Source organism: Toxorhynchites rutilus, chromosome 1 (genome assembly GCF_029784135.1).
Source record: "Toxorhynchites rutilus septentrionalis strain SRP chromosome 1, ASM2978413v1, whole genome shotgun sequence".
Classification (NCBI taxonomy): Eukaryota; Metazoa; Arthropoda; class Insecta; order Diptera; family Culicidae; genus Toxorhynchites; species Toxorhynchites rutilus.
Window position 1 is genome coordinate 160,263,370 of NC_073744.1, and position 26,836 is coordinate 160,290,205.

General features: G+C 32.6%; 1 protein-coding gene and 2 pseudogenes across 5 annotated transcripts in view; 1 reads left to right on the plus strand and 2 right to left on the minus strand.

The window, feature by feature from the left end:
* Positions 1-26,836, plus strand: part of LOC129767995 (eye-specific diacylglycerol kinase) — a 475,932-nt gene that overhangs the window by 38,884 nt on the left and 410,212 nt on the right. The window lies entirely within an intron of this gene.
* Positions 20,100-20,223, minus strand: LOC129763678 (U4 spliceosomal RNA; annotated as a pseudogene).
* LOC129763679 (U4 spliceosomal RNA) lies at positions 22,332-22,455 on the minus strand (annotated as a pseudogene).

The following is a 26,836-nucleotide window of genomic DNA, read 5'->3' on the forward strand; positions in this document are numbered from 1 at the left end:
TTGAATTGTTTTTTTCATGTTCTCATTTTAAGTTTTGTCAGTATTGGATTTTCCATTTGTTTTTTTTTGAATTTACAATTACCCAGTTTCAAATTTTTTTACAAATTATTCTTAAAAATTCGCAGAGTACACTCAAGAAATGGAAAACTCATAACTGACAAAGTGGAAAATGAAAATACTTTTACTATTACTTAATAACTAAATGACTAAATTTAGAAATTAAAAAATGAACAAAATGCTATTATTTTTTTTTAATAATTGAAAATTTTAATTAAAATAATTGTTAATTTTGGTAATTTAATTTTAATTGTTCTATTTTTTTGGAAACTTTCAATTTCGAGTCTTTTTTTCATCTTCCCATTATTTCCGATGTATTAATACTTTAAAATTTAATCTTTCTTCACTTTCCATTTTTTTTTTAAATTGTTTTAAATTAAACTGATTTCTTTTTTTACGCGACTGATGCGTGCGCGCAAAAAAAACCGCTTTAAAATAGTTCGCGTAGTTTCGAGCAAATCGTGTAGATCAAAATCGCATAATTTCGAGAGAATCACGTAAACAAAGATTGCCCCATAGCAGGCGCGCGCATGCCAGAACCACACTCGCGAACGCTCTCACGCAAAATAAAATCATGCAAAAAAAAGTGATAAATTTCTATTTTTCATTATTTTTCAGCTTTGATTTTGAAATCCCCAATTCTGTGTTTTTATTTCAAATCTTTTTTAATTCTAGAAATTTCGGTTTAAATTTTTTTTGAATTTTCAATTTTACAGCTCTTTAAATTTTGTGTTCTTATTTTTTTTTCTATATTTCAATTGTTTCAATTTTTAATTTTCCATTTTTTCATTTTTCAATTTCTCCATTTTTTTAAATTACTTTTTTTTTAATTCATAGGAGTTTCAGTTTCGATCTTTTTTTTGTATTTTGGAATTTTTCCTTTTTTTGCACTTTTTCCAGTTTTCAGATTTTTATTTTCACTTTTTGAAACTTCAATTTTTAATTTTTTAATTCTGAAGTATGTTTTTCTCATAGTTTTCTTTTTCTGTTTTATTAGATTTTAATTATCCTTGTTTTTAAATTTCCATGGGAAATTGGAAACTTTAGTTTAATTTTTTTATATTTTTCCAGTATTAAACATTGAATTTTTAAATTATTATATTTGTATATTGTATTTTGAATTTTCTATTTTTTTCACTTTTCCAGGTTTCAATTTTTCCATTTTCAATTTTTTCATATTTGAATTGTTTCAAATTTTCATTTTTCTATTTGGAAAATAAAAAATAATAGAAAAGTTTTTTGTAAATTTCCATTTTTGATTTTATTTTTCAACTTTTTCAATATTTACTTTTTAAAAAAAATTATTGCATTTATTTAAATTTTCAATGATATGTTTTTCATATTTCTATTTTCCATTTGGTCAGTTTCGAACTTTCCATTTTTGAAATTTGCAATTTCCACTGTTTTATTTAAATTATTCATTTTCAAATCTCAGTTTTTATAATTTCCTCAATTTTTATTTTTCCAATTTTTAATTTTTTTCAATTCAACTTTCGTTTTCAATTTTTGTTATTTTCAATATTCCATTTTTTGAATTATAATTAAATTGGTTTCATATTCCTATTTTCATTTTTTTTGTTTTGAATTTCTAATGTTTTTGAACTGTTTGAGTATAGGGGAGTGCAATAGCGCTCCTCTTGTTACATGCCAAAATTAGATTCTATCGCTTTTTGCGATAAGAATCTACTAATGGATGCATTTTTCGATTGATTTAAGAGATCTTTGAAAAGCGCTTTAAAAGCTACCAGGGTGAAATTGAGGTGTAGAATGTAATGATTAAAAGGACGAGAAAGTGAACAAATCAAATCTAATTTGCCCCTTTTGCAAAAGAGGACTTCTGTGAATAAGTCAGTGTTTATAAATTTTATAAATATCACTTTTTGTGTGTTTTTTTTTTTATTTTAACACAACATTTGTGACCTAATCAGCTATCTCCGTGTATAAGTATTTTTTTAAATATCTTCAAACTCATCCGGATTTTTGGCATATGCTCATAAAATTTGACCCGTCCCCAAACGGTTAATTTCCAATTCTTCTTCTTTAATTTTTTCTCTTTTTTCATGTTAAATTGTTTTCAAATTTCCATTATTCATCCTCACAGTCTTTTTCCAGCTTCGTCCATTTCTTCATTTTTCCTTTTTTTCATTCAGAATTTTCCATTTTTCGAATTCTCGGTATTCAATTTTCATTTCTAGAATTTTTAATTTTCTATTTTCTATTTTTTAAATTTTTTTTATTTACAATTTTCAACTTCTGTCAGTTGTTTTCATTTCTCGATTTTTTCATAATTTTTCAGTTTTTCCTTTTTTCAAAATTTTAATTATTTTTAAAATTGTTTTCATTGCAATTGTTAATTTTCCATTATCTGTATGTTCAAGTTTTCGATGATTAATTTGAGGATTTTGCTTCAATTTTTATTCATATTTTCATTGGTTTTTTTTTAATTTTTTTTATTTTCTTTTGTTATTTTTACAACCTCTTTGTGTTGTTTTGTACATTTTTCTTCAATTTATAATAATTTTTTTTGAATTGAGGATTCTCAATTTTTCTGTTATTTTTTATTCAGATTTGTTTTTCGAATTTTAATTTTTCTGAATTTACAATTTTTTACTTTTTTAATTGTTTTCAATTGTTTTCACTCCTTCGTTTTTTTAATATATTTTTTAGCTTTCCATAAACATTTTGATTATATTGTTTACTAATTAGTTAAACTAATTTTGTTACATCAACAAGTCATAATTTTAAATTTGTACATTTAGACCTTTCGTTTTGTTATTATCTAAAATTTAAATAAAATTCTCTTCATTTGTTTTATTCTTCGAATGTGATTATCGTTGTTCAATTTTCTTGTAGATTTCATCAATATTATTGCAACTGTAGTAATTTTCAAGTACAGCCTCGCTATTGCTTTTTTCCAATTTATTCTTACAGCTCAATTTTTTCTTTTTCACTTTTTTCTGTGTCATTTTTTCTCATTATTTCTTCAAATCTCTAATGCCTTGTATTTTTCCATTTTCAATAATTATTTTCACTTTGTATTACAAACCTTTTTTCTTTTATTCTTCTATTTATTGTGTTTTTGTTCGTTCGAAGAAAAACTGTGAAACATTAGAATTTTTTTCAATTTCTACGCCTTTAGACGTTAATGTATTCAATTTATTTATTTTCTCTCAATATATTTTGATGCCAAATGGTTAATAGAAATTTAATTTGTACTTTTTGTTTTCCTTTATTTTGTTTAATGTTATCCGTTTGAATTGAACTTTTAATGTGAATTTACAAGGTTTTGTTCTATCGTTGTGCACGATTCTTTTTGTTCTTATATTTCTGTTTCTGTTTTACTAAATGCGATAAACGATATAATTCATGTGCTTTGCCTTAAGATTCCTAAACTTTATTTTCAGAAATTTATTTTTTTCGAATGTCTTTTCACTTTAGTTTCAAGTCATGATTTGTTTTATCTAACTTTGTCAGTTCTTTCGTTTTGTTTTTATTTATTTCGTCGTAGACATATGTAATATGTTGTTTTTGTGTTCCAGTTTTTCACTCTGGCCATTTCAATTTGGTAATGTCACTTATGTCAATTTGTTTTGATTCTTTTATTGTGTATACGGATTTTGAGGATCAGCATTTCAATATAATTTTGTTTGTGTATGTGTACTTTATGTGTACTTTTTATCCGTTACTAAATTCAATCTGACTTGCTGTTTCAAAAAGTTGATTGCTAGAGAAAAAAACAACAACAAGATGAAGTTCGCTTTAAATTTGTATTTTGGGTGTTTTAATGTGTTTCAAGTTCTACCTTTTGCTTTTGATTTTATTCAAATCGTAATTGTAAATTATATTGATTTAAGATCCCTTCTTTTCTTTTCTTCCCTACTTGATATCCCTAATTTTTTGCTTCAGATATATCGTTTTAGCCCCTCATTATATCTGTATGCGAAACATTTTTTTTTATTTTTTATTTCTTTATCCTTAACAGCAAAGCCTAGTTTTCATATTAGGTTTTAGGATTTTCTAGTCCAACGTTGGCTTGAAGATATAAAGCTTTGACCAGCTAAAACGATAATGTCCAGACATTGAAGTCAGCTTTCCAATTAATATCTGCTTGTCTCTAACGAAGTGAGCTTCGGTTCACCGTGAAGTTATTCCAATCTTCCCACTCAGCTACTCAGAAAGCTGTGCGTTCTAAATTGCTCTACTGCATATCTCGTCAGAATAAGGAGTAAAAGAAAATACAGTCCAACCCTCCCGGACGGTCGGTTGATTAAGTTGAATTAATTTACCTTTTCGCTTGAGCGTCGAACGGTGAGGGGTAAAGCTCGACTCAGGTAATTAAACTGAAGCGTTTCGAAAGCAAGGAATTAAACATGAAAGGTGGGTTTACTATCGGGTGCCTTCGCGGATTAAGATTTCTGCACCTTTGTATCTCTGGAATCCACGGTAGAGACGAAGCGGAAACGGATGGTGTAGTTCTGGTAACAAATTACACCAGCTCGTTATTTTCAAGAATGAATGAGGCGGGCAGGACAAGACATGGAAGTAAAGTACTACAGAAGACCTGGACTTCTATTATTAGAATTCCGACAAATAATTCGCTGTGAACGATTATGCAGAAACTCCAGAACGAAATTTTATTCACGAAGGAATAAAATGCATTATCAAAATAGTTTGAAGCATGATGATAAAACCCATCGATCCTTCCTGAATATTCAATCACAATTTACTCCTCCCGTTCATTTTTTGTCCTTTATTTTCCGGAATCAATTTTCCATTTCGGAGAATTCTGCACCGGATTTCGTTCGCTTGGCGAGCAAAAATAATGTTTATTAATTGCATTTCACCATTGCATGTTGATCACACCCCCCATTGGGGGTGGGGGAGATAAAAATCAATCTCCACCCGAATAGCAAAAATAAAAGAAAGTGCTATCGAAACGAAAACAAAGAGCGGAAAATATTTGCACGAGTATACATCGGTCCATCGATTGTGTATTGCAGTAGATTTGATTTTATATATTCCGATATACATTAGTCAATGGACTGGAAGAGTGAGAGCAGTAGGGGAGGGGAGTTGTATATATTTATACACTGACATATGATAACAGACAGCACTCGGATATCGGTTAGATCAGTGCCTCTTCATTGGAATTCAATGGGTTCATGCAGAGATTGAAGAACTGTGAAAATGATTGCATTTGGAATGTGAATGTGAACTGAGAGTCATTGGTTTCCTGTTTACCTTGGGATTCAACGAGCGGAAGGTATAAACTCTGGAATCAAGCAATAAAGAATTTACATAACTTCATAAGAATATAAATTAAACAATATTTTCGTTTAATTCATATTTGATATGAACGAAAAAGGAAAAATATGAAAAAGTAAGTCGATATATTTGGTGAAAATGTACAATTGAAAATTTGAGAAACAAATTGAGATCATTCATAAAAAATAATTTCCTGAATATAAGCGTCTTAATTCGAATCTTTACAATCTGTTCAATCGAAAACAAAAAGAAAGAGCATAAAAACACGTATAATGAAATGATAAAAATGATTCAAACAATAAAAATTAAAAAGCTACAAGTCTAAATTATGCTAGTAGTAGATAACTAATAAAAATTAGGTTTGAACGAAATATATTGACATTTCGAACCTAAACAGTTTAAATGAGTAAGGTAAGAGTATAAACAAAGTGAAAACCCCGGAACAAAAAAAAAAGTTAGAAACTTCTAAGACAATAAAAGATTAGATTGAATAATAGAGAGAGATCAATATATAATTTAAAATATTTTTTTGTATAATTCATATTCTTTGAATTTGAGTTTTTAATTAAACTGTTCACGATTTGGTTTTTACTCATTATTAATTCACAAAACTTAATGGAAAACAAGAGTATTAACCTTCATAAAATTCAAAGCTTGTTGACGACAAAGATTTGAGTTTTTTTTTCGATTGAGAAATCACAAAATTGTAAAGAGAAATTAAAAATCACACAGGAGCAACGATTGGAATTTTAGCAAAGATAACAAGATAGCGGAATCAGATTTCAAATTGTGAAATAAAACGAACATGAAAATGTAAAAAAGAGTAAAAATTGTAATATTCACGAGATGGAGCTTTGAGAATCAGATTAAAATATGGAAAATATTAAGCATGTATGTAAAAAAGGCATTCAATTGATGAAAATGAATGAATTGAAAAAAAACGTTAAAAACAATACATGACAATATTTCACTTTTTGTCACACTAATATCCAATCATATAAATACGTTATCTATTCTTTGCATAACTGTAATGTATTCTATGCGTTCAATTTTCCTCTTCGAATTTCTTTTTTTTTTTTTTTTGAGCGATTAATCTCATATTAGCGTATTTCTTGGTGCTTTTTAATCTGTTTTCACTATATTTTTCAGTTTTGAATTATTGTTTCAAGTTAACTTTCAATTTATAGAGTTTCATGACTTTTAGATTAGTTGAATCTTCAATATTTCGAAACGTTCAGTTTTTATTTTTATTTTATTTTTTCGAATTTGATTTTTTTTAATTCTTTTTAAATTCAAATATTTCGTTTTTCTTTAATTTGAATTATTTTTAATTTAGAGAGTTATAAAGTCTCAAGACATTTTTTTTATTTGTCCTAAATCTAAGATTTTTACTTTTCTGAATTTTCAATTTTGGAATTTATATGGTTTAGTTGTTTTTTAAATATATTTTTTGTTATTTTCAATTAAAGTTGTTCACTCAAAACTTCTTGAACTTTAAATTTTTTTTTATTTTTTTTACGGCAGACTTATCTCACTTCTTAACTAGGCGAACCTAGCCAGAATTTTCACCTGCCCCCGGGCTTCTGAATGCCAAAGGGGGACTAGGCTCTGCGGAATGCACGTATCTGCATGCTCGTGCTGTTTTAGTCCTGACCGAGGAATTGTCGGACAATCGCGCAGGTGCTAAGGATGACCGACTTTTGGATGCCGGCCAATTCCTTCTCGATGTTCAACACCTTTAGCGCTTCCAGAAGTGTCTTCGGGATAATTCCAGTTCCAGAGAGAACGACTGGAACAATTCTTGGGACCTCCCTTAGCCCCCACAGTTCCTTGAGCTCCACGGCCAATGGTCGGTACTTGCAGATTTTGCGACCGTGGGTCTCCTCCAGATTCTGGTTCAGTGGAATAGCGACATCGATGATGGTGACTTTGCGGTCGCTCTTGTCGTAAACCATTATATCTGGGCGGTTGTGGTGGATCGAGAGGTCGGTCAGAACAGTGCGATCCCAGTACAGCTTGAAACGGTCATTTTCCAGGACAGGTGCAGGCAGGTACCGGTAGTTTGGTACGTTGTCTTCCAGTAGAGCACATTGGAGCGCCAGTTGTCGATGAACAATACGGGCCACGTTGTTGTGGCGCTCGGTGTAGGCTGCGTTGGCCAAAACGGGACAGCCTCCCATAATGTGCTCTATGTTTTCACCTGGTTGATGGCACATCCGGCAAATGTCATCAACGTCTTGATGCCAGACGTACCGCCTGCAGTTTCTCGTCGGCATTATCCTGTCCTGGATGGCTATCATGTCGGCTTCTACTACTGAAGAGAGTTCACCACGCGTTAGCCACAGATTAGATGCGGCCTTGTCGACGTGTGGCCGGTCCAGTTGATGGGGGTGGGCACCATGCACTGCCTTCTGCTTCCAAGCTGCAATCTTCTCCTCCACTGTCTGCAGATTGCAGTTGAGTTGGTACTCCGCTTGCGCCAAGTGCAGAGCGCTGTATCCTCTGTCGGCGGCGCAGACAGCCCGGTATAGCGCGTTTTGGTTGGCGCGTTCTGCGAAGTACTCGCGCAGTTGTCGTACCTGGGCAACACACAGTGCAGAAATGTCGACGATTCCAAGTCCCCCTTCTTTGCGTGGTAGTGAAACTCTCTCCAGTGCCGATTGAGGATGGTGCATTCCGGCCTCTTTGAATGCTTTCCTCATCCTCCTCTCAAGGTCCTCTAGGTCAGTTTTGCTCCATTTGACTACACCAAAACTGAAGGTCAGCAGGGGAACCGCGAATGTGTTGATCGCGCGTACCTTGTTCCCCGCGTTGAGGAAAGTCCTCAGGACACAGTTCACTCGACTCAAGAACTTGTCTCGCAGCTCCGTCTTGATGTCGGAGTGGCGAATCCCGGTGAGCTGTCGGAATCCAAGATATTTATAGGATTCGCCACGAACCATGTCTCTTATAAACTCGCCGTCATAGACCTCGTAGCCTCCGGATTCGGTAAGTTGTCCTTTCAGCAGGTGGACACAGCGACACTTGTCGAGGCCGAACTCCATACAGATGTCCCTGCTTATGTCTTCGACAACCCGGATAGCTACACCTAGACGCTGACGTGAATCAGCGTAGACCTTGAGATCGTCCATGTAAAAGGTATGGGTCACTTCTTCGTGGGCGCCGTCGCCATACCTTATTTTATAGCCATGACCGTTTCTATTGAGCGTCCTACTGAGGGGGTTCAGTGCCAGACAAAACCAAAGCGGGCTGAAAGAGTCGCCTTGGAATATCCCCCTCTTTATCTGCAGCGTTCTAGACTGCAACACATTTTCCCCATCACTAAGGTGCAGAGACGTGCTCCACTGCCTCATCGCATGCTGCAGGAACCTAACGACGACGGGATCAATTTTGTAGAGCTCCAATACCCGGACGAGAAACGAGTGAGGTATGGAGTCATAAGCCTTCCTGTAATCGATATAGGCCATGCTTAGGTTCCGCTGGTTATAAACCGCCTGGCCGACTATGGCTGCGTCGATGATGGCCTGGTCTTTGCAGCCATGCGTATTTTTTCTGCATCCTTTCTGCTCTTCTGCAATGATATGGTGTTGTTCGCAGTGGGCAGAAACTTTGGCGGTTATGATGCTGCTTAATATCTTGTACAGACTCGATAGGCACGTTATCGGCCTGTACTTTGATGGGTTCAATGTGTTGCTGTCTTTCGGGAGGAGGAATGTGACGCCACGAGTGGCGAATTCAGGGAGGTTGTGTGGGTCACGTAGCACCTTGTTGAAGCTCTCAGTTATCTTTTGATGTGCGACGGTCAGCTTCCTGTGCCAGAAGTTCTGAACACCATCGGAGCCCGGTGCTGCCCAGTTCCTCAGGTACCGCGAGGCTTCGCGGACATCGTTCTCTTCGACGATGATAGCTGGCATCTCTCCAATTTCACCACAACTCTCCTCCTCCCGTCTTAACCACATTTGCCCGTCGCGATGTTGTACTGGGGTCTCCCAAATACCAGCCCAGAAGTTCGTCACATCGCTAATATCTGGCAAACCTTCGCGGTAGTCGGGCTTCTCGTCGCTAATGTGGTCGTAGAACGCTTTTTCGTTATCTCTGAACATCCGATTTTGTTCCTGGCGCTTTGCAGAGTCAGAGTAACGTTTCAGCCGTTTAGTTAGGACGCTCAATTGCTGTACCAGTGTGTCGAGTTTTTCCGTCAGCTGGTGAGCTCCCAGGTGGCGAAGTTCAGTAGGCCGCACGATCACAGCAACTTGGCGACATAATTTCGCCGATCTGTTGCCTCTTTTGTACGCCATCAGTCTTCCAATTGCGGCGCGCTTGTTTAGGATCCGTTGCTCCAATCTCCTTCGCCATGGAGGCTCACGCCTTTCACGGAGATGTTGGAGCAGTCCGCCTCTTGGCCTAATACGGTATCCTAAACTTTTGGCGGTCGCCACAGCAGCACAGTAAACTTTCAGTTGCAGCTCCTCCATGTTCTCAGCATCAACCAAGTGCAGCGGAAGAACGTGCTCGTTCATGAGCTTTACTGCACTTGTCAGCCTGCGGGAATGCTGCAACTTCGGGATCCTGGGGCGCGACAATGGGTCTGTGTCGCGGAACTGTGAGATCGCCTCGTCGTAGTGGAAGACCAGATCGCGTAGTAGTTGTTGATCTGGCTGTGGGTCTTCCGGCTCAGGGGGTTGTAGTACTGTGGCCTCCACTGGTGCTGATTCGCGTGCCCCACTCGCGAATGAATTGCTCAGCCGTACTGAACTTCGTCTCGACACATCGCTTGCTCTGTCGTTCCTGGAGCTTATTTCTCTCTGCACCTGCTGCTTGATCTCGTCGATTTGCGTTTGGGAGAGCATGTTGTTGCGTACTATCGCTCTACGCCTCGCGTTCATCGCGTTCTGATCAAGCCTCCCGACGAACTCTGGATACGCTTCCTCGAACATTGTTAGTATTCGAGGGCGACCGCTCATGTCCGTCTCCAAAGCAGTGCAGATGTAATAGGCGCGGATCACGAATTCATTCATTTCGTGTGTCCACATGATCCGGCGCCTAGTGGTACCCACAAGTGTGGACGACTGTCGTCTGGCAGTCGCAACACGTCTCGTAGGCGCAGCGTTTCTTGGGTGATGTCGATGACTGCTGTTTCCGTGTGGCGGTAGCTCTTCGGGTTGAACCCGGCTGGTGGCCCGCTCTTGCACATCGCCCTCCAGCCGCTGGCCGCTCGCTCTTACGCCCGTTCCAGGACCAGCTCCAGTTCGGGGACCCTCCTCGGGTGATCGCATTCTAATTACTCTTCGTGAACGTAGCTCCATTTTCTGGGTGTATCTCCTTTGCCCGGGAGACAGCGGGTTGGCAAGGCCTCCATGACCCGGGAGGCCTTCCCCGGGAGAGATATAGCGCTCTGACTCGCTCGCACCCCCTCACTTAGCCACTTTCGACACCCGTTCTCGGAGCCAAGACCAGGTGTGTGTTTCCAGTTCACGCCCGATCTAAAAATGTCGTCATATGATCTTCGTGGAGGCGTGAGATAGGAACATTTGAGACCAACAGGCAGGCTCCTACCCTATGTTGATCCCCATTTGAGAAGAAGAATTTTATTTTTTATACTTTTATTTTTATTTGATGTTTATTTTTTTTTTCTTCGAATCTCTTTTTTTCATTGAATTTCTTTTGTTTCAAATTTCGGAATTTTCCATTCTACAAATTGTACATACTTTAAATATTTTATTATTTTATAATTTATAAATAATTATTTATAATTCATTAAAAAATTTCGAATGTTTTATTTTTAGATATTTTGAATTTTTAATGTGTTTTCTTTTTATTTAAACTTTCAATTTTTCCAAATTCAAATGTTTTAAACTTTTATTTTATTTTGATTTTAAAATACCCTTTTAGATTTTTTAAAATTCCAGTTTTTCTTCTGTTTTAAATTTGAATTTTTTCAATTTCTACATTTCACAATTTTCAAGTATTTGAATTCTTTGAATTTTGTAATATTTGTTTTTTTTATTTTAGATTTTTAGAATATTCATTTCGAAATATTCTCAAATTTCTATTTCATAAGATTTCTAAATTTTTATATTTTGAACCATCATTTTTCCAAATCTCCTAATTTGAAAATGTTTTAATCAGATTTTCAGATTTTCGAATTTCAAATGTATTGAATTTTATTAATATTTTTTGTTGTCACAGTAATATCCAATCATTGCAATACGTTATCTATTCTTTGCATTCACGAAATGGAATGAAAACATTCATTTTCCTTGAGTCATTCTTTTATTGGTATAGTCCTAGGTGCATTTTTCTCTATTCTCACTATATTTTTCAATTTTAAACTATCGTTTTATGTTGATTTAAGGTTTTATGTTTAGGGGTTGAGGGGTTTTCCCAAAAAGTGAACCCAGCAATTTCATTTTTCTTCTTAACATGTTCCATCTTCTAATACCTGTGAATAATATCTTTCTATTTTTTCATTCTCTTAATGTGTTTATCGTATTTTAATTTTAATTTTCTCCTAGATTTTATTTTCTAATTGACATTATATTGCCATTGCTGTTGTATTCACTTTCAAGAGGTTTTTAGTAAATTTTAGACTTAAATACAAATTATGTACTTTTAGTTGTCAATTTATCGGTTGCCCGTTTGTTTTTCTTTTTTGTTATTATGAACTTTCATTGGCAGAAAAAGAGATAAATTTCAATTTTCTTAATTGAAATTGTTTTATTGTGTTTTTAAAATGTATTTTATTTTTTTCTCAATCTTTTAAATTGTTACTATATTTTATTCCGTTTTTAATTACAAGGTATATTTATACCTTTATGTTTTTTTATCCATTTTATTCGAAGATACTGTGTTGTTATAATTGTATTAATTTTTATAATAAAATTTCTGTCGATTCGTCTGTTTCCCTTGGTTCGCAATTTCGAAGATTATTAAGTTAGTATTCACGTGGCCGAGTGGTTAGCGTCACATATTATCATGCCGGGGGATCGGGTTCGACTCCCGTTCTGGTCGAAGGAATTTTTTGTCAATGAAATTTTCTCCGACTTGCACTGTGGTCACGCGTATTCTAGAGCTTGCCACTCGGGATTCATTCAAGGCGTGTTATTTGGCATAGAAATCTCAACTAAGTACTAATAAAATGACGCAAGTAATACGAGTTGAGACGGCGAAGTTCCTCTAGGAACGTTAGAGCTATTTAAGAAGAAGATGTAAAGGTTTCTATGATACATAATTGTTGATATTTCATACATCATTTCATATATTTCATGTATGAGTTATTTTTATTATTCCTTTTTCAGAACTTCCACTTTCTGACATTTGATTTATCAGTTTGATTTTGTTCAATCTCGTTATTTTTTAGATTTAGATTTGCAGAGTTTCTTCCTCAAATCTTAATCACAATTTGTCAACAATACATTAATCATGTATCATTACTGTAGCAGAAATCCGTACTGTGGAGGCGATCTGGCGTAGTGGTAACATCCATGCCTCTCACGCTAAAGGTCACGAGTTCAATTCTCACTCCCGACATTCTTCCAAAAATGGAAGTAAAAGTGACGAACCAGCCTAATGAGTTGAAAATCACTATAATACAGATAAAAAAAAAAAAAAAAAGAAATCCGTACTAAAAATTTTGTTTTTCATTTTTCATATTGCTATTAGTATATTATTTTATTATATGAATGCGATAAAATATTTTTAGTTCTCGTCTTTTCTATTTTCCTCGTCTACTTTACGCTCTGTGTTCATTTTTTTGTAATGATTGTTCTTCGTAAATTTATGTTTTGCTGGAATTATTTTAATTTGCTAGTTCACGTTATACCGTAGGTTCACATTTTAATGATTTAGTGTTCTGTATCTTTTTCGAGAAATATATTTCTCATCGTTTCATGTTTTGTTTTTCGGTTATACTTTTTTCTGTACCTACTTTTTCATTTCTGAAGAAATCATGATTTTTTTCAATCTAACTCTGTTGATTTCCCTGTTGTTTTTTGTATCTTTATTTGTCTTTTTCGAATTTTTACAATTACGAGTTAACAATCATGAATACAATACGTTTTAATTTCCGTTTTTCAATAATCGAATCCATCAATGGTTAATTGTTCTAATTGTTTTTATAAATTTTCACTGGAATGGTTTTGATTGGAACATTATTTACTAATACAGGTCGGACTCGATTATCCGGGATTTGATTATCCGGAATTTAAGACTCGATTATCCGGAGTATTTTATTTTTGATTTTCGGAAATTATGAGTAATTTGTATAATAATTCTATATTGAATAGCTAATATGGGTATCAAAAGAAAGGGCTTGACTAGTAGAATACAGTTATTTATGAAAAATGCAAATCCAAGATGCGGCCACTACAAAATGGCGGATTTCATATTTCCCCAGAACCCCACCAATATGGGTATCAAACGAAAGGGCTTGACTAGTAGAATACAGTTATTTATGAAAAATGCAAATCCAAGAAGCGGCCACTACAAAATGGTGGATTTCATATTTTCTCAGAACCCCATCAATATGGGTATCAAATGAAAGGGCTTGGCTAGTAGAACACAGTTATTTATGAAAAGTGCAAATCCAAAATGGCCGTCAGGGCAAAATGGCGCCATATATATTTTTTTCACAACCCCATCAATATGGATATCAAATGAAAGGGCTTGACAAGTAGAATACAGTTATTTATGAAAAATGCAAATCTAAGATGGCGGCCACTACAAAATGGCGGATTACATCTTTTCTCAGAACCCCATCAATGTGGGTATCAAATGAAAAGGCTTGACTAGTAGATCACAGTTTATTGTGAAAAATGCCCAAAAATGTATCAAAAGAAAGTTCTCGACTAGTCGAACATAGCAGATAATAAAAAATCCAATTTCAAGATGGCCGCAGCCCCCAAACAACTAATTACTTTTTGAATAGTTTCATTCAGCTTGACCTGTTTCTATGTATGTTTGAATGTTTGTTGGGTTGTCCCACATTAATAGAAAATTGACCCCGTTCCTGTTGAATGATTGATCTGAAATTTGGAACATACATTTAATTCTACTGTCATTATAAAACTGCGTATTCCATGATCTTGAAAAATTCAATTTGGCCGCCGCAAAAAAATGGCTGAATGGCTTGATTTGGAGAATACACTACACTATGAACAACATAAATTCGAGAAGGTCGCCACCACAAAATGGTCAACTATGTATTTTTCGCAATCCCCTCAATATTGGTATCAAATGAAATGATTTGACTAATAGAATACAATACAGGTCGGACTCGAATATATACATACTCGATTATATGTGATTCGATTATATACAATTTGGGACTTGATTATACTCAGTTTGGAAAATAATATTTTTTTAATATTTCAAATATGACTTGTTGCATGAAGAAATTCCTTACTTTCAATGTTAAGGTGAAGTTTAAGTAGCTATTACATGTACAGTGGCGTAACAATCATGATTTTTGAAGAAAAACAAATAAAGAAAAAAAATAGTTTTGATTCGATTATCCGAAGGATTCGATGATCCGGAGTGAAAAAAAAAAATCAATACTCCGGATAATCGAGTCCGACCTGTATATCTATAATTTTTTTTATCTCGGTCTTCCATAACCTTTCTTCAAACTTTTTTCAACTACTAATGTACTATTTTGGATGCTAATAGAGCTTTCTATAAAACTACTTTTATAGAAAGCTCTATTAGTCGTTCGTCGTCATTTTTTTATCTTCGTAATTTTTTTTTCAATCAATTTTTAAATTTTCAATCAAATTCAGTTGAAAAATAGAAACGTTAAAATTTCTAAACACCACAATTGCCTTCGGTGCGCCACAGACAGTTTATCGTCCCGGAGCAATTTTTCAACCCATTGTAACCTAGGCTCCATCAATAACCACTCCTCGGGATGCTGTGTGTTAACTGTCGCAGTTTACTGTCACCAGTTTGTCACATTGTTACATCCCAACGGAGCTTACGTTTTCCTTAGTCGGCGGCGCTCGCAGTTGTTTTAACCTCGCTGAACGATAATAATTAATGGCGTCATCAATTACGTACGGATTACTTCTCGGCGGCGTCGTCTGATTCTGTTCGACCGCTGCATTCTGCTATGTGTGTGGGAGAAACACACGACTTGAGCTCCACCCTTTCGTTGCCGCCACGGGGGGCGGAATGAAGTCCTTTGGAATGCAAGCAGCATTCATAAATCATTCTGTGTGCGGTCCCCCGTGTCGTTTGGACTGCTCGCACGCAAGGTGCTCAGAATGAGAAATTAAAAATTAACGTCAAGTGTGACGGCCACTGTCGCGACTCGCCCCCAGAGGGGGAGCCTCACCTGTTTGAAAAACGCCGCTCGTACAATTCCACGGCGAAGAAATAAACAAAATATGCTTAAAGCTTAAATCCTGTTCACCCGTGGCGCTCATTATGTTATGATGATGCGTTCCGGAGGTGTTCCGCTCTCTGTCTACCGCGGGGGTGGCAAATACGGTTCGTCATCAACGAACGCATTTGTCTTTCGTTTTGAATAAAACATTGTTGCGCGTAGAGATAGGATAGAATTCCAGCGGCACAATGTAATCAAGAATGGGATCCCGCTGGCATAAGCGTAAGGACCTGAATAGGCAAGCTTCCTCTTTGGGGGAGGTCTCGTGTGTTCGCGGCAGATAGCTTGATTAATTTTTCAGGAGACTCGTTAGTCCTAGCAATATTTTCCGCTTCCTCTGTCTATCTGAAGGCTAATGATGTATAAACAATGATTGTTTATCACCGTTGTTCTCTGGAAAAGGTAGGAATTAAATATCTATGTTGTGTTGTAGATCTGAATTAACGAGCTCTAAAACTTAGATGGTCTACAGGTGGAATCGTAGTTTTAATCATTGAAACAATGTGGATTTGTTCTGGCTTAGCACACTATTTTTGCCCTTGCTGAGTTTCTGCTCGGAAGGAAGATCTGAGAACGTCTTTTGGAGCATCGTGATTGTGTTTTTAATTTTTTTTCCTTTTGAGGGTTTGTCAGATTATATGGGATCCAACGAGAACAATCCTTTGTTTTCATAACTATAAGTTAGTTGAATCTCACAGTATTTCACATGACGACCTTACATCAAACAACATTCCGTACATTAACATTTGACTCGGAACATTTAATACAAAATTTGAAAAGTTTTGCTCGGAAACCTTAGGAAACTTTTAAGTATTGGACCATATATTATTAGTCATATATTGACCAAACAATAGCTGTTCTTGGTGATTAAAAGCACACAGATACAAATTAATGCCAACCTGAATATTTGATTGGTAATGTTTTTACATCGATATAAAAAATAGTATACGCAAGACATTATGCGAAAATAAATTAAAACTAGCTCTTAATCGTTTTGCCGATTTCTAAATCAGAAAGATGGTTTCCAATTTTGAATTTCATGGAGTTTTTCCAAATTGGATGGACTATAAGAACGCTAAAATGACAAAAAATCAAAAATAATGTGCTCTATCATTTTCAACAGACAAATACTCACTTTGAATCTATGTTTTTTTTTCGAATTTTCTTTTTTTGTTGTCGCCTTTTCTCATCTACAATTTCTTAGAATTTTAATTTTTCTGAAAATCCCATTTTTTGAATCGTCAATTTCTGGGATTGCACCATTTTTTCTTTAGACTGTTCCATTTAAGAAATTTGTAATTTCAATGTAATTTCAATCCATTTATATTTTTGTTTAAATTTCAAATTGGTTTCATTTTCATTTCTCGTTGTTTTGATTTTTTTATTCTTTAATTTTCTGTTTTCTTTTAAATGTTCATGTTTTGAATTTCCACTTTTTTTTATTTCAAATTTTAAATTTTGAAAAAAATTTGTTTTCGAATTTCCGATTTTATTTTTTGTTTTTTTTTTTTAAATATTGTATTTTCTAAGCATATGTTTTTTTAAATATCTAATTTCTGAATTTAAAATTATTTTTTTTAATTCGACGAATTTTGATTTTTTGCATTTTTTTCAATTTCTATCTTATTTGAATTTTCAAATTTTACGAATTTGAACTTCTTTGAATTTCACTTTTTTCTAGTTTTTATTTTGCATAATTTTCAATTTTCTAAACTTGAAATTTGTAATTTCTTCCATTTCTGTTTTTGTTTAAATTTCCAATTGTTTTCATTTTTATTTCTAGTTGTTTTAATTTTATTATTCTTTAATTTTATGTTTTTTCAATGTTCACTTTTTGAGTTTAATATTTAATTTTCTAAACATATTTTTTCTTTAATATGAAATTTTTGATTTTGCAAATGTTCCAAACATAAAATTTTCTGAATTTATTTCAATTCGCCGAATTTTTAAAATTCGCATTTTATTCCAATTTCTATTTTATTTAAATTCTCAGATTTTCTGAATCTAAACTTCTCTGAATTTCACTTTTTTGAGTTTCTATGTTGCATAATTTGAAATTTCCTGAACTCCAAATTATTGGAATTTTCGGCACATTTGATTTTTGTTTTTTTTTTAATTTCTAAATATTCTGAATATTTTGAATGAAAATTTAAAATTTAAAATAGAATTTCAATTTTATCATTTAAATTTCTCAATTTTAGGAATTTTACAAATATTCTGATTTTTTGTTTGAATTTTCTTCTTTCAATTTTTTCTAATTTTTTTTTATTTTTTTAAATCGAAAAATTAAATAAATAATTGAAATTTTGGAACATTCGAAGAATTTGGAAGATTTGAAAAAAACAAAAAAGTTGTTAAATTCAAAGAATTCAAAAAACCCTGAACGTTAACAAAATTTAAAAAGAATAGTATATTTAATTCTTTTTAAATTTTGTTAACGTTTAGGGTTTTTTGAATTCTTTGAATTTAACAACTTTTTTGTTTTTTTCAAATCTTCTAAATTCTTCGAATGTTCCAAAATTTCAATTTTCTAATTATTTATTTAATTTTTTGATTTTTTCCCTCATGTTTGCAGTTTGAAAATATTGAAAATTATAGGAAATTTTTCCACATAAATTTCCTCAATTTCTCAATTCTTTTATAGTTCTACTTTTCTAATGCCTAATTTTTTAAGTATACATTTTAATGATTTTTTTAATTTTCTAAACGTTTTTATGAACTTTTCTTATTTCTTATAAAAAAAAATTATCATGAATGACGAAGAACGTAGAGGAATCTAAATTTCAATGTGATATTTAAAACGCAGTAACTTCGGGAAAAATAATTGCATGAAAACGGAATGTGTAAATCATTTATCTCCATTTTTCCCAAAATGATTTTCAAAAATTCATAACTTTTGAACTGCTGAGCCGATTCAGATGATCGATATGTCAATTTAAAGCCAATGAGTTGGTCCGCACTTGGATTCTAGTCGCATAGTTGTAGTCTAGTCGCACAGGAATATTGAACGAAGATTTGGAAAAATCAATATGTTAACACGTTAACATGAAAAATCATAGCTCAAAAACGAAAAAAACACCTCTCCGATATTCGGATATGTGATGTGAAAAAATCTCAGCTTTCAAGAAAAAAATATAGAAAAATATAGCGCCCTTGTTCCCGAGACCATGTAAACTATAAAGAACAAATACAATCAAAAATTACTGAAACAAAATCAACTGTTTTATGATATATAGTATTTTTTCAAAGAAGCTAGTTAATTGGCTTCAATCTGATATGTTGATCGTCAAACCGATGTCGGGTAGTTCAGAAGTTATGAATTTTTGAAAATTTTGTTTTTGAAAAAAGGTGAAAAAAATGCTTTCTCGGACCACCCTAAAATAGAAATGAGCATCCAAATAAAAAATGAAAAAAAATACGGGTATAATATTTTGCAGAAAGGAACAAAATTACCACTTCTCACGAAAATCTGAGAATCACTATATCGATTTCACATGGAATGGCTGTATATCTTTATATTTCTTTTTATATCTCTTAAAGCTTTCTCACGTATTATCTTTCAATATAGAGACCCATTTCAAGGTTTCAAGTGGAAAAAAGAAACATTTTGAACGTTAATATTACATATGTAGTGAAAATAGTAAAACAAGTAAACAATGTAACGAATAGAATAGGTAGATTTTCTTCCAATTTTATTCGTCGCTCACATTCTTCCAATCTAACAAGTACCTTTTTTGCAAACAATCCGGGCTTGAGCTTACATGGTATGATTTCTTTCTTCGATGTCACGTTGGATCGAGAAAGAGAAAGAGAAAGAGATAGAGAGAGGGGAATTTAATATTTGAAGTTAGTTACACTCTCGATAACGGTTAGCTAATATGACGTGTTTAAACTTAAGGTAACTGTAAGAACATTTGTGCTGTGCCGATTGCTCGCGTCGTGCGGTGGAATTATTCTTTGGAAAGAAATATGATTCCCTCTGACGGTTTGCAGGCCAACTCGTCTTAGAAGTTGGCATCGTCATCTCAGATAGCAGTGGAACGTTGTGGATTTAAAGACATTGGTCATTTAAGCAACTTTACTTGAAATATTCGAAAAAGAATTAGAATACTTTTTGAGTCATAATTTTTTGTATTTTACAAAAAATTATGACTCAAAAGCTATATTATCTACAAAATTCTGGTCAAAGAAATGTAGGAAAATAAATTTTCAAAAAAAATACCAAAAAATGTTTAAGGAAAAAATTACACTGAAAAAATAATTTTAAAAATTTATTTTTCATTTTTTTTGCAATATTTTCAAGAAAACTATGTGAATAGCCCAGCGAGCAATCGCGTTCCTTCTTAAAAATATATTTGGTTTACTAACATCCCGAATTCACACAGCTTCCCAATTGATTTTATAAACTTTTTTAGTATATAAACTTGGTGCAACTCATTACGCATCAAGCCTTTTTTAACTAGCAATAATCGCACCTCGGTAAAACCTCATTGGTTACGATATCGCCACTGCGCATAGCTACATCAAACTACAAAAAAATATTCAAATCCGTTGATCCGTTTTCGAGTTAAATCGAGTTAAATGCGGACAGCAAATCATTTCTATTTATAAAGAAGTTTAATATTATCAGAAAATATATAATAATATTTAACATTGAATTTGAGTAATGAAGTATCAACAAGTACGAGAAAAGCAAAACCGAATGATAAAAGCATCAGAGAATTGGAGAACTTTACAATCGAATCATCGAATAATCGAAAAATCGACGAATCGATACTAAGAATATAGAAACAGAATAACCTATATCTATATCTATAAACACAAGAACAAAAAGTCAGTGCATCCATAACTCGAGGAGTTAGTCGATGCACAATCGGGGACTCGGGGAAAAAGTTGAAGAACAGAAATAGATTAAATGAGGAATAAAAAAAACGTAAAATCAAGTGATCGGAAAGAAGAATAGTCGAGAAACCAATTGAGAATTGAGAAAGATAAAGTATGGAAAAATTGAAGCACCGACGAATAGAAAGATCCAAAAGCCTTTGGGTTGAAAATTCCAATCAAAACACGAAGAATGTGAAATAAAAGCGTCAACGACTCGAAGAAATCGGTAGTGCATGAGTCGAGTAATTAAAAATCGTGAAATTGAAGAATCAACAGCCATGAAAAAATCGAAGAATGTTTAATTTAAGAGTAAAAAATTTGAAAGAGGCCAAGAAAACTGAAAAATCAAGAACAGAGAAGTCAGAATAACGAAAAAATAAATAGAAATAACAGAAAACAGAGAAGATTTTGATAGATAAAAAATCGCTGAATATAAGAAAAGCGAAATCGCATGATTGAAACCCCAGGAAATCAATAAATCTTATATCTATGAGTTCAATAGCCTGTAAATCGAGGAATAAAATTAATAATCATGAAAAAATCGAACAATTAAATAACTATAGAATAGATGAATCGAAGATCTTGAGAAATGTACAATCGAAAGATGTGAAAAAAGCAAAATCGAATAAAAAGAAGCACAAGAGAATCACAGAATCAGGTAATACAAGAATCAAATAATAGTATGTTTGAAATATAAAATAAAATCGAACAATCACAATACCACAAACTGTGAAAATTTTCCAAACTAAGAATAAAACACAAATAAGAATCAAATATGTGCAGAACAGAAATATTGAAAGGTTCGAGAAATGAAAAATTTGCACATACAGCAATTCCAAATGAAATCGACAAATGACAAAACATGAGTATTTCTAATTCGAATGAAAGCTTGTATTCCGTTTGGGTTGGAGGAAGTAGGAGTTTTTCACAGCATTTGGGATTTTTTTTGACTGAAGTGTAACTTTTGAAAAAGTCGTATCGATTTTAGTAAGAGAAATCTTTGATACTTTATATCTCAAAAAGTATGAGTCCTACCGAAATAGTGTCTTAAAAAAAGTTAGAGAGTATTGATGTCCAAACGTGAAAAAAATATACATAGAGAAAAAATAGTACTCTTTTTACAAAAAAGACTTAAATTTGCAATATCTAAAATACATATTTTTTTTATTTTTTTAAATAAAATAGAAGTTATGTAGAAAATTGAAAAATGGATACAAGATGGCAAAATTATTTTTGATGAACTTTGTGGAATATTGATTTTTCATAAATTTTCGTAACTTGGAATTTATGCATGTTGACCATCATTTTCAGGCACAAATTATAAATCCTAATGTGATTTAAAACAAAAAAAAACTCTTTGTTAATCTCAATACAAACATTCGTTGGAATCGAAAATACATGTTTTCAAAATGGTTTAGTTCGCTTTCATTTGGAAATGCATCATATCTGTGCGTAGAATAATAACCTCGAATAACCATTTAAAGTTAAGGTGAAATTTAAGTGTGTACAGTGGGAATTTTGATGATTCTGGTCAAAGAAATGTAGGAAAATAAATTTTCAAAAAAAATACCAAAAAATGTTTAAGGAAAAAATTACACTGAAAAAATAATTTTAAAAATTTATTTTTCATTTTTTTTGCAATATTTTCAAGAAAACTATGTGAATAGCCCAGCGAGCAATCGCGTTCCTTCTTAAAAATATATTTGGTTTACTAACATCCCGAATTCACACAGCTTCCCAATTGATTTTATAAACTTTTTTAGTATATAAACTTGGTGCAACTCATTACGCATCAAGCCTTTTTTAACTAGCAATAATCGCACCTCGGTAAAACCTCATTGGTTACGATATCGCCACTGCGCATAGCTACATCAAACTACAAAAAAATATTCAAATCCGTTGATCCGTTTTCGAGTTAAATCGAGTTAAATGCGGACAGCAAATCATTTCTATTTATAAAGAAGTTTAATATTATCAGAAAATATATAATAATATTTAACATTGAATTTGAGTAATGAAGTATCAACAAGTACGAGAAAAGCAAAACCGAATGATAAAAGCATCAGAGAATTGGAGAACTTTACAATCGAATCATCGAATAATCGAAAAATCGACGAATCGATACTAAGAATATAGAAACAGAATAACCTATATCTATATCTATAAACACAAGAACAAAAAGTCAGTGCATCCATAACTCGAGGAGTTAGTCGATGCACAATCGGGGACTCGGGGAAAAAGTTGAAGAACAGAAATAGATTAAATGAGGAATAAAAAAAACGTAAAATCAAGTGATCGGAAAGAAGAATAGTCGAGAAACCAATTGAGAATTGAGAAAGATAAAGTATGGAAAAATTGAAGCACCGACGAATAGAAAGATCCAAAAGCCTTTGGGTTGAAAATTCCAATCAAAACACGAAGAATGTGAAATAAAAGCGTCAACGACTCGAAGAAATCGGTAGTGCATGAGTCGAGTAATTAAAAATCGTGAAATTGAAGAATCAACAGCCATGAAAAAATCGAAGAATGTTTAATTTAAGAGTAAAAAATTTGAAAGAGGCCAAGAAAACTGAAAAATCAAGAACAGAGAAGTCAGAATAACGAAAAAATAAATAGAAATAACAGAAAACAGAGAAGATTTTGATAGATAAAAAATCGCTGAATATAAGAAAAGCGAAATCGCATGATTGAAACCCCAGGAAATCAATAAATCTTATATCTATGAGTTCAATAGCCTGTAAATCGAGGAATAAAATTAATAATCATGAAAAAATCGAACAATTAAATAACTATAGAATAGATGAATCGAAGATCTTGAGAAATGTACAATCGAAAGATGTGAAAAAAGCAAAATCGAATAAAAAGAAGCACAAGAGAATCACAGAATCAGGTAATACAAGAATCAAATAATAGTATGTTTGAAATATAAAATAAAATCGAACAATCACAATACCACAAACTGTGAAAATTTTCCAAACTAAGAATAAAACACAAATAAGAATCAAATATGTGCAGAACAGAAATATTGAAAGGTTCGAGAAATGAAAAATTTGCACATACAGCAATTCCAAATGAAATCGACAAATGACAAAACATGAGTATTTCTAATTCGAATGAAAGCTTGTATTCCGTTTGGGTTGGAGGAAGTAGGAGTTTTTCACAGCATTTGGGATTTTTTTTGACTGAAGTGTAACTTTTGAAAAAGTCGTATCGATTTTAGTAAGAGAAATCTTTGATACTTTATATCTCAAAAAGTATGAGTCCTACCGAAATAGTGTCTTAAAAAAAGTTAGAGAGTATTGATGTCCAAACGTGAAAAAAATATACATAGAGAAAAAATAGTACTCTTTTTACAAAAAAGACTTAAATTTGCAATATCTAAAATACATATTTTTTTTATTTTTTTAAATAAAATAGAAGTTATGTAGAAAATTGAAAAATGGATACAAGATGGCAAAATTATTTTTGATGAACTTTGTGGAATATTGATTTTTCATAAATTTTCGTAACTTGGAATTTATGCATGTTGACCATCATTTTCAGGCACAAATTATAAATCCTAATGTGATTTAAAACAAAAAAAAACTCTTTGTTAATCTCAATACAAACATTCGTTGGAATCGAAAATACATGTTTTCAAAATGGTTTAGTTCGCTTTCATTTGGAAATGCATCATATCTGTGCGTAGAATAATAACCTCGAATAACCATTTAAAGTTAAGGTGAAATTTAAGTGTGTACAGTGGGAATTTTGATGATTTTGATTGAATTTTAACAATTGTTTATTTCGATATTGCAGTGAAATTAAGAAAGATAGAATTTGGGAGTCAAAGAATAATTTGTAGAAGGATCTTCAATTTAATCGATAGAAACAATCTCGTTTAATATGCATTTTTAGTATAAAATAAATAAGAGCACATTAAAAATAACTAACTTTTAAGTTTTCATTTCCAAAATGTTATTTAAATCCACTAATTTAGATGTACCACTACTATAGCCTGTGCTAAATTTTCCCATCTTTCAAATGAAAGCAACAGAATTCTCTTCCGTAGCGTACTTTTTAATGTAGAGCCAGAGTCTGTAACAAAAAAAAGTTCTATAACTCTGCCATTGTGGAAATTCTTGCATATGCGTAAAAGGATATTTTTCATCGAATACGATCGTCTATCACCTCTTGGGAGATTCTGGATAAATTTATTTTTTTCATGTGTTTTCTGACTTTAAGGGGATGAATCAAAAATCAAATTCTTCTTTGATGAGTAATTCCAAATGAAATCGACAAATGACAAATCATGAGTATTTTTGATTCGAATAAAAGTGTGTATTCCGTTTGGGTTAGAGAAAATATGAGTTTTCCACAGCAATTAGAAATTTTTTGACTCAAGCGAAACTTTTGAAAAGGGCGTATCGAGTTGAGTAAGAGAAATCTTTGATAATTTATATCTCAAAAACTATGAGTCGTACCGAAATATTGTCTTAAAAAGAGTTATAGAGTATTGTAAATAAAAAAAGAGTACTAATTTCTTTTCTCAGTGTACATTTTTTTTTCATATTCAACCATTAAAATAAAAATTCAATTTGCAATATCCAAAATTCATATTTTTAATTTTTTTTTAAATTTTTTTCATACAAAATAGAAGTCATGCAGAAAATTTAAAAAATGGGCCGAAGATGGTAAAACTATTTTCGACGAACTTTGTGGAACATCGAATTTTTAGGAATTTTCGAAACTTCGAATTTTTGTATGTTAGCAATAATTTTTTTTTTTAATAAATCGTTTATTTTTACAGGCTCAGCTACATAAGTTTAAAGGAGCCAAACTCCTATCTGTATAGTTACAAGTATATATAAACATTTTTTATTAATTCTAATGTTAATGAAGTAGAGAACCGATTACTCGCGGTTTCCTCGAGTTTAGAAGGGTGACATTTTGTTTCAGGAAAAGGATGGGATATAAGGATATGTTGACAATGTTCACACTCACAATCGCACTCATATTCATCATACTCACTTCTTAAGCCTATCTTATATCTAATATGTATTTACATTTCACCTTATTCTATTGTTAGTAAGAAGGGATTTGATTTCTCGCGAAGGAAAAGGAAAAGGAGAATATAAGGATATAAGGACAATCACACACGAAGATCGATAGCTTTTAGGAAGACATATATTTGGGACATGTAATCAAGGTCTAACCGAGCCAACACATCTCTCACCGGCACATTGGGCTGCCTTCCTCTAGCCCGAAGAGAGTTTTCTAAATTCGATCTGGCAACAAGATACTCCTCGCACGACCAAAAAACGTGTTCGATGTCGTGGTAACCTTGGCCACAAGCACAGATATTGCCATCGGCAAGATTAAAACGAAAGAGTTCGTCTAACGAACAGTGATTGGACATGAGTCGGGAGAAAGTGCGAATAACATCCCGACTCAAGTCCAGACTTTGTTTTTTTTAGTTTCGCTACGTACGTATTAACCCACATGTCTTCGAATGTTTCGTTACGTAACTCCTAAACATATGTCTTTACCATAACGATGTATTTGGAAAAGTTGTTGGAAATTGTAAGCGAATTCATAAAATCTCATGAACATGATGGTATAACACGACAAACATATTTAAAGGGCCTATTGACTATTGAAAAGGCAATAAATTACAATTATTCTTTTAAATATTTCGAGAATGGCTACATTTAGAAGGAGATTGATAATAACGTTTGTTTTGTTTTAAATAAAATCAGGATTCATAATTTGTGATTCAAAATGACTGCTAACATACAAAAACTCGAAGTTTCGAAAATTCATAAAAATTCGATGTTCCACAAAGTTCGTCAAAAATAGTTTTACCATCTTCGGCCCATTTTTTAAATTTTCTACATGACTTCTATTTTATATGAAAAAAATGAAAAAAATAAAAAAAAAACATATTTTTTGACATCGCAAATTAAAATTTTATTTTGTAAATAAAAAAAAGAGTACTAATTTTTCTTCTCAGTGTATATTTTTTTCAAATTAGGCCAACAATACTCTATAACTCTTCCTGACACACTATTTCGGTACGACTCATATCTTTTGAGATGTAAATTATCAAAGATTTCTCTTACTCAAATCGATACGCCCTTTTTAAAAGTTACGCTTGAGTCAAAAAATAAACCATGATGATGTATTTGGAAAAGTTGTTGGAAATTATAAGCAAATTCATGAAGTTTCATGAACATGACGGTATAAAACGACAAGCATATTAAAAGGGAT